This window comes from Camellia sinensis, chromosome 8, assembly GCF_055761805.1.
Source record: "Camellia sinensis isolate YWXY chromosome 8, ASM5576180v1, whole genome shotgun sequence".
In the NCBI taxonomy this organism is placed as follows: domain Eukaryota; kingdom Viridiplantae; phylum Streptophyta; class Magnoliopsida; order Ericales; family Theaceae; genus Camellia; species Camellia sinensis.
This window is the reverse complement of record NC_138968.1, coordinates 108,410,120-108,417,411: the sequence shown is the minus strand read 5'-3', so window position 1 is coordinate 108,417,411 and position 7,292 is coordinate 108,410,120. Positions and strand designations below refer to the sequence as shown.

At 36.0% G+C, this 7,292-nt stretch overlaps 1 long non-coding RNA gene across 1 annotated transcript; it reads right to left on the bottom strand.

Moving 5' to 3' along the window:
* Window positions 1-394: 394 nt before the first annotated feature.
* LOC145796649 (uncharacterized) lies at window positions 395-2,601 on the bottom strand. Its single transcript, XR_014337139.1, has 2 exons — window positions 2,459-2,601; window positions 395-768 (listed from the first exon to the last, which is right to left on the bottom strand). It is a non-coding gene; the product is annotated as an uncharacterized LOC145796649 (long non-coding RNA).
* Between the last annotated feature and the right edge of the window lie 4,691 nt (window positions 2,602-7,292).

Genomic DNA, 7,292 nt, shown 5'->3' with positions numbered 1-7,292 from the left:
CCGGAAAGGCGTCACTGTATTGGCCGAAATGCCGCACAACCCTCATACCTTTGGTCTAGGTTACATGCCTACGAAATAGGAATGGGTAAGAAAGGGGAAGGAAATGGCCAGAAAAGCCAAGGCTAAGCAAGCTGGAAAGCACTACGAGCTGGTGCATAGACCTATTCAAGGAACCCTGAACGGTCGCTTTGTCCAGGAGAGGGAAGATTTCCCGTTTTGCAGCTTTCCGGAGCCATGGTTAAATTCTAAGAAGTGGTGCTTGCCCGGCTTCGAGATCTTTTTCAACGTACAGTTACAAGGGGATGAAGTTACAGAAGGGCATACTGTCACACCCCAAACTCGCCCCTAAAAGTTTGGGCATGACCACCTCAGAAACGGACACAAAAACCTGATGAATATAACCTATGGGGCCTGAACGGATGCATTTAATAACATATAATAACGTAAAATAATATCCATTGAGCTACCACTACTATGCCAGGATCACAAACAGAACATAATGCAGGTAAATATACAGTGACGTGCATCTGAAGATAGCCATTTACATATACACATACAGACCCAGCCCTCAAGGTCGGGCGTATAACGAAAACAAGAGAAACTAAACGGATTACATACACATCAATCTTAACAGACTTTTAGGGTACAACTTAAAAACTTAGCAAAACTCCATAACTTGAACGGTTAACATCTAAGAGTTTAGATACTCAGGGATTGACAACTGGGTGACGGAAGCCACAGGTTAAGGTCGAGCTCCAGGTTGAGTGCCTACAAAAACAGACATAAAATAAAGTGAGCCAAGCTCAGTGAATAATTGCACATAACAATTCAATGTTCAACATGAATTATAATACATATCCGAGCATTTATCAATAAAGAGAACACATGGTTAATTTGTTTCTGTATGCATAGAAGAGTATCTTTTTCAAAAAACTTGTCATATCTTGAACATTCGGAGTTTCGTTGCGTATCTAGGCATCTTGGGAAAATTATCCAGAAAGCGTATCATAACATAAACATGTCGGAAGTTCATAGCATTTTTATCATTTCATAAAATACTTATCATATTAAACATTTCGTAACCCAAAATATGGATTTCATTAAACATTGTATAGCATGGTCATTTTCAAAATCATTTATACAAAAGTATCTTTTACAGAACGGCCTTAGGCCCCATCTTAAATAGAGTAGCTTTCAGCCCTTAACAGAATGGCATGAAATCCTTAACAAAATGGCATGAAGCCCTTATCAGAATGGCATAAAGCCCTTGTATTGGCATAAGGCCCTTGTAATGGCATAAAGCCCTTGTCAGAACGGCATGAAGCCCTTAACAGAACGACATAAAGCCCTTTAACATGCTTGTATGAACTCAAGAGGTGTCTCACACAGACTCTAGAGGTGGCTCACATCGTAGCACTTAGTTCCGCGTAGCACTTTGTTTCATATTACAGATCATACAGAATGGCCATAGGCCCAGATGTCATAAATTGGCCATAGGCCTCACAAATGTTACAGAACGGCCATAGGCCTCATAACTTTCACATCCGCTTTAAGCCCAGTTCACATGTGTATGGACTCAAGAGGTGGCTCGTACGGATTCTAGGGGTGGCTCGCATTGCAGCACTTAGTTCCGTACAGCACTTTGTTCTATACCAGAAGATATTAGGTCTGTAAGACCGAACAATTCATATCATATCACAGTATGAATGGGACGAATAAACAGAACGGGATAACCTCATGGTTTATTGCAGGTTAACATAATCGTCCCAAGGTATACAGAACATTAACATAAAACACATATATTATTAGTCCCAAGGTATACAGAGGCACACAGATTCTTCTAATCATTCACATGAGTTAACATAGCTAATTTGCGTTAAACAGAACGTTAATAATACTCCGGAGATACATAATACCTTAATTTCATAATGCACATACATTCCATTTGCTTGTCATGACTCAATATTGCGAGTTAGCAGATAACAGAATGTTAACCTTAACGATCAATAGTAAACAACGTATGGCCCAAGGACACGTTTAGATTTCCTCATGGTTCATTGTAAATCGACATACTTGTCTTGCAATTAACAGAACGTTATAGTAACGATAATCTTGAGGTAAAGGTACCATTACATGAGCCACGTAACAATGTTATTGACACTCAATTTCTTTCTATTAACCAACTTCATAGTGTTAATGGTTGTATGCAATTCTTATACGGAATCATGGGTAATTTACAAGTAGGTGCATTTATAAGTTGGTACATTAACGATTATCATTAATCTTATCCGGAATACAGAGTAAGTTCAGAGCCGTACCGATGTACGCCAAAATCTTTCAATGTTCACACCGATTCCCAATCAACATAAGGCTAACATAACTACTTGTGAAGAGCAGAGCGTTAATAAAAAGAATTATTAACGGTAATCAAATGTGCGATTACAGTACTCTTACTCACAGCATTATGATGACGTGCTAGTTCCTCCCGGAGTGTGTCCTACACACATTCACAACTTGTAAATTAGTTCATTCCTCTTTGTTAAATAACTTCTTAATTCATTTCACTTCAAATGAATTTTACACATATTAGTAGGCATAAAATACAAATTCTAAAAATATCCGAGGGTCCAGCACGTAAAACGGAGCAAACTATTTTTCCAGCATGGGTCGCACGTGCGGCTGTGAGCCTCACACGTGCGGCAAACTTTCCCGCACGTGCGGCAAAATCCTCCCGCATGTGCCTTTTAGACAGAACCAAAACTCCAAATTTCCCATTTTCCCCGCACGCGCGGCCGTGACTCCCGCACATGCGGCAGTTGTTCCCGCACGTGCGGCCATAACCCCCGCACGTGCGGCGATTTCCCTGGGTGAGCAGTCCGAATTTCATATAAAACCCATCTTTGGTGAGTATCAACAAGGCCTAAATTAGATCCTTTAATTACCAAAATATAACTTAAAGATCATACAATTACAAGGCACAACATGTAACACTTGAGATGAATTAGATGTTTAATCCACCACCTAAGAACATGATTCACTTACTTTAACTTAGAACATCATATAGACAAAACTATATAAGTTTTACATGGGAAATCTACCAATAAAAGATAGTTCTTTTATTTAAACATAATCAACTTAATTCTAGATCACTTAACAAAATAGAAACCAAGTTAAACAATGTTCATACACTAAATTCAATTCCATGCCCTAGGTTACACAATTGTGAAGAAATCTTACTCTAATTCTAGAGAGGAGCTATGGAAGATGGGTAAACTTACTTTTGAGCTTCAACCTTTCAAAAACCCCCTTCAATTCTTCTAATCTTTAACCTTTGATGAACCTCTCTAGATTCTCTCTCTCTACTTCACACCATTCTCTTCTTAAGAGATAGTTTTAGACAAAATTCTTGAATTAAACATGTAAGGAACATAAGCATATATGTATATTTAAAGGCAAATAAGGACAAAATTCAATCGTTGAATCATCCCAAATTGAAATTTCACAGAAAATCTCATTACAGCTTAAAAATCATGCAGATTTCAAATGTCAAATCAATTTCAGATAATTCAGCCTCTAAGGCTTCCAATTTCTGAACCAAGCATTTTAATTGTAATAGATATCTTTCGTATTAAACAGATAGGAATTCATATTCCCAAGATTCACTTAATTAAACGTAATTCACATAGAACTTCACAATAAGCATTCAAAGGCACAGAATAGAGGACTGAAAAGATACCAGAATCATGTACGAGGGTCGGGTTATTACACTCTCCCCTCCTTAAATAAGTTTGGTCCTCCAAACTTGACTTGATCCCACTAGTCGTTTCAATGTCTAGTTAGGTAGGTAGAAATGAAAATAACCATTCCATAAATTTATCTTATAGGATCATGCGTTGAGTAAGATAATACTACAAGAGTCCATTGCAAAATATTGAAGGCGTAACATCCTCAGTAGGTAGGGTCTATAATTACAACATTTCCCCATCAACAAGTTCCGCAGTGTCAATTCCCAAAACATACACTTCTTAAATACATAAATATAGTAAATTTCGTTTCTCTAGGCACAAACTTCATACATTCCACAGTATACATTAATTCAATCACAATAGGTTCTTTACTATGTTCATATGCAAATCTCATTACTTGATAAAATCAATTAGGTAGTTAAGTTCAAATCATATAATACATAATGAAATTGGATATCAAGGTTACCAACAAGGTTTCATCTATTTAACAGGGTATCCATCATTTCAACAGGTATAATAAGTTGCCTAAGCATGTAGTCTCTAGTTTCATAATTGTTCCTAGTATTTTCTATTTCCGTAAACGTATCAAAATCATATCGTTATATGGACTCAAAACCATATATACTAATTTTTGACAAAATCAGAACGATGGGAAAAAGAATCTCAATCATTATCGTTAATTCATCACAGTATTACTTCTAAATACAATAACACAAGAAGAATCATATTTCAAATCTAACAGTTACAACAACGTCAAAACTAACATCATACACTTTTGCAATTTCCTGTAAATGTGTCATAAGAGACACTTAATCAGAATATCATAGGTCCGGATCTGAGCAATAGAAACAGATAGGGCAACTATTTTTTCCAAGTAAAAGGAGCTATCCCAAAAATAAACCAGAATCAAATTCAAAATCATGCTCAAGTAATCAATTATAGCGGTAAGGTGTAACATCCTCCCTTAATAAGCATTTTTTTTTTATTATTATTATGGCACAAATTAATTTGGCCCCCTTTTTAATCATTTCAGTGTTTCACTGTTCAGATATTTGTTTAACGAACATTACACACCAGTCAATTAACACAAGTAGAGTATCCAGCCACGTTACATACATAGGTTCTGCTAGGTCTATTCGTAGGGTCACATTTCCATTAAGTCTACAGTAATCACATTCATCTAGGTTCCATAATATCTGTATAAACATGCGAGAGGCGGTAGGTACTCGTTAATTCATCATCAATATGTAACACTCCCATAACCACTTTTTGTATGCAGGTTCTACCAGATCCGGTCATAAATCTCATTAAGTATGCAGTAACTATAAGAATCACATTCTTTCAGACTTCATAATGTCAAAACAAATTATGCAATGATATAACAAATGGATAATTTATCCAACTAAGTAAGTTTATTCCTTATGATAATAAGTGAATTCATAACCACATAATAAATATCATTCAAATCCGTATAAACCTGCAATAAAAGGTAAATGCCCAGTGCATATCCTTACTCAAACATTAATATCACATATTCCCGTTTCCATTTGTTTCTATCAGAGTTCACAATGTCATACACAACGGGTTATGTAATAACCTTCAAATACGAAAAAGAAATTAATTTGACAATTTGCAATATCTAACATATGTATATTTTCACAGAAATATATCACAGAGATGACTTCGCAATCTTAAGTCATTAATACCCATAAGCAGGGTTTTTGTTCTTATGGGGAAAATATCATATCCCCATTTACTTAATTGATCTCAAAGTAGTCAATAACTACCCATTTTCTTACAAGTATCACGTGGGCAGACACATAACCTGGATAAGGTCCTTCATGTCGTTTAACCATTCCTTATAAAATTTCCTGATCATAGATTACTGACTACTCATAAACAAAACAGATTACAGATGTCCATAAACAAATCCCGTTTACCCATAAACAAAACTCATTCGATATCATCAATAATCCTCTCAGTTCCCCAGCAGAAATCATCAATAATTTCCTCAGTTCACAAAATCACCCCTTTTTTTTTTCCTTTTTTTTTTTTTTTTTTTTTACATGTTGTTTCAAGTTCCATAATCAATTCCTTAACATAGCTTATCAATTTAACCATCAGTAAGAAGCAAATTCACAATCGATTAATTCTTTTCTCAATTTTAAGGGGAATCACTATATGCATAACTTATTCTTACAGCCAATCATACTCAACATGATTTCAATTATTCCGCAAAACACATCTTATCAAATATTCAAATACAGTAACCTCTCAAAATCACAGATCTAGACATTATTTTGGCAAGGAAGACATAACTATATCATAAAGGTTAGAGGATATCGTTTTCTTTGGTCTTAGAAATAGTCCATACTTAGAGTTTAATCACTCCATCTAAACAGATGTTAGGAAGCACAATCACGTTATTATCGTTTCTTACGTTATTTATCTTACCGATGAGTTCGAACCCTCACCACGCTTCCGCTACGCAACTTTGTTAATTTAATCCCATAACTTTCCTTTTCATTCTGTCTCACCATGTGGGGGGGTTGAACCCTCCGGATCTTCAGTCTTTATACTTACCATATTCTGCATCACAATCAATCACCATATACACAAAGAATGTACAATAGACATGGATCATAATCATTAGCGTTAACAGATACACTTAACGTTGCCATCCATCTTTCATATGCAATAAGGATGTCATGCATGATACCTAAGTCTTTTCTAGACATCCTAAGCCCAATGGATTCGTGTGTGAGATAGCAACTTGTGCTCTGATACCACTTGTCACACCCCAAACTCGCCCCTAAAAGTTTGGGCATGACCACCTCAGAAACGGACACAAAAACCTGATGAATATAACCTATGGGGCCCGTACAGAAGCATTTAATAACATATAATAACGTAAAATAAAATCCATTGAGCTACCACTACTATGCCAGGATCACAAACAGAACATAACGCAGATAAATATACAGTGACGTGCATCTGAAGATAGCCATGTACATATACACATACAGACCCAGCCCTCAAGGTCGGGCGTATAACGAAAACAAGAGAAACTAAACGGATTACATACACATCAATCTTAACAGACTTTTAGGGTACAACTTAAAAACTTAGCAACACTCCATAACTTGAACGGTCAACATCTAAGACTTTAGATACTCAGGGATTGACAACTGGGTGACAGAAGCCACAGGTTAAGGTTGACCTCCAGGTTGAGTGCCTACAAAAACAGACATAAAATAAAGTGAGCCAAGCTCAGTGAATAATTGCACATAACAATTCAATGTTCAACATGAATTATAATACATATCCGAGCATTTATCAATAAAGAGAACACATGGTTAATTTGTTTCTGTATGCATAGCAGAGTATCTTTTTCAGAAAACCTGTCATATCTTGAACATTCGGAGTTTCGTAGCGTATCTAGGCATCTTGGGAAAATTATCCAGAAAGTGTATCATAACATAAACATGTCGGAAGTTCATAGCATTTTTATCATTTCATAAAATACTTATCATATTAAACATTTCG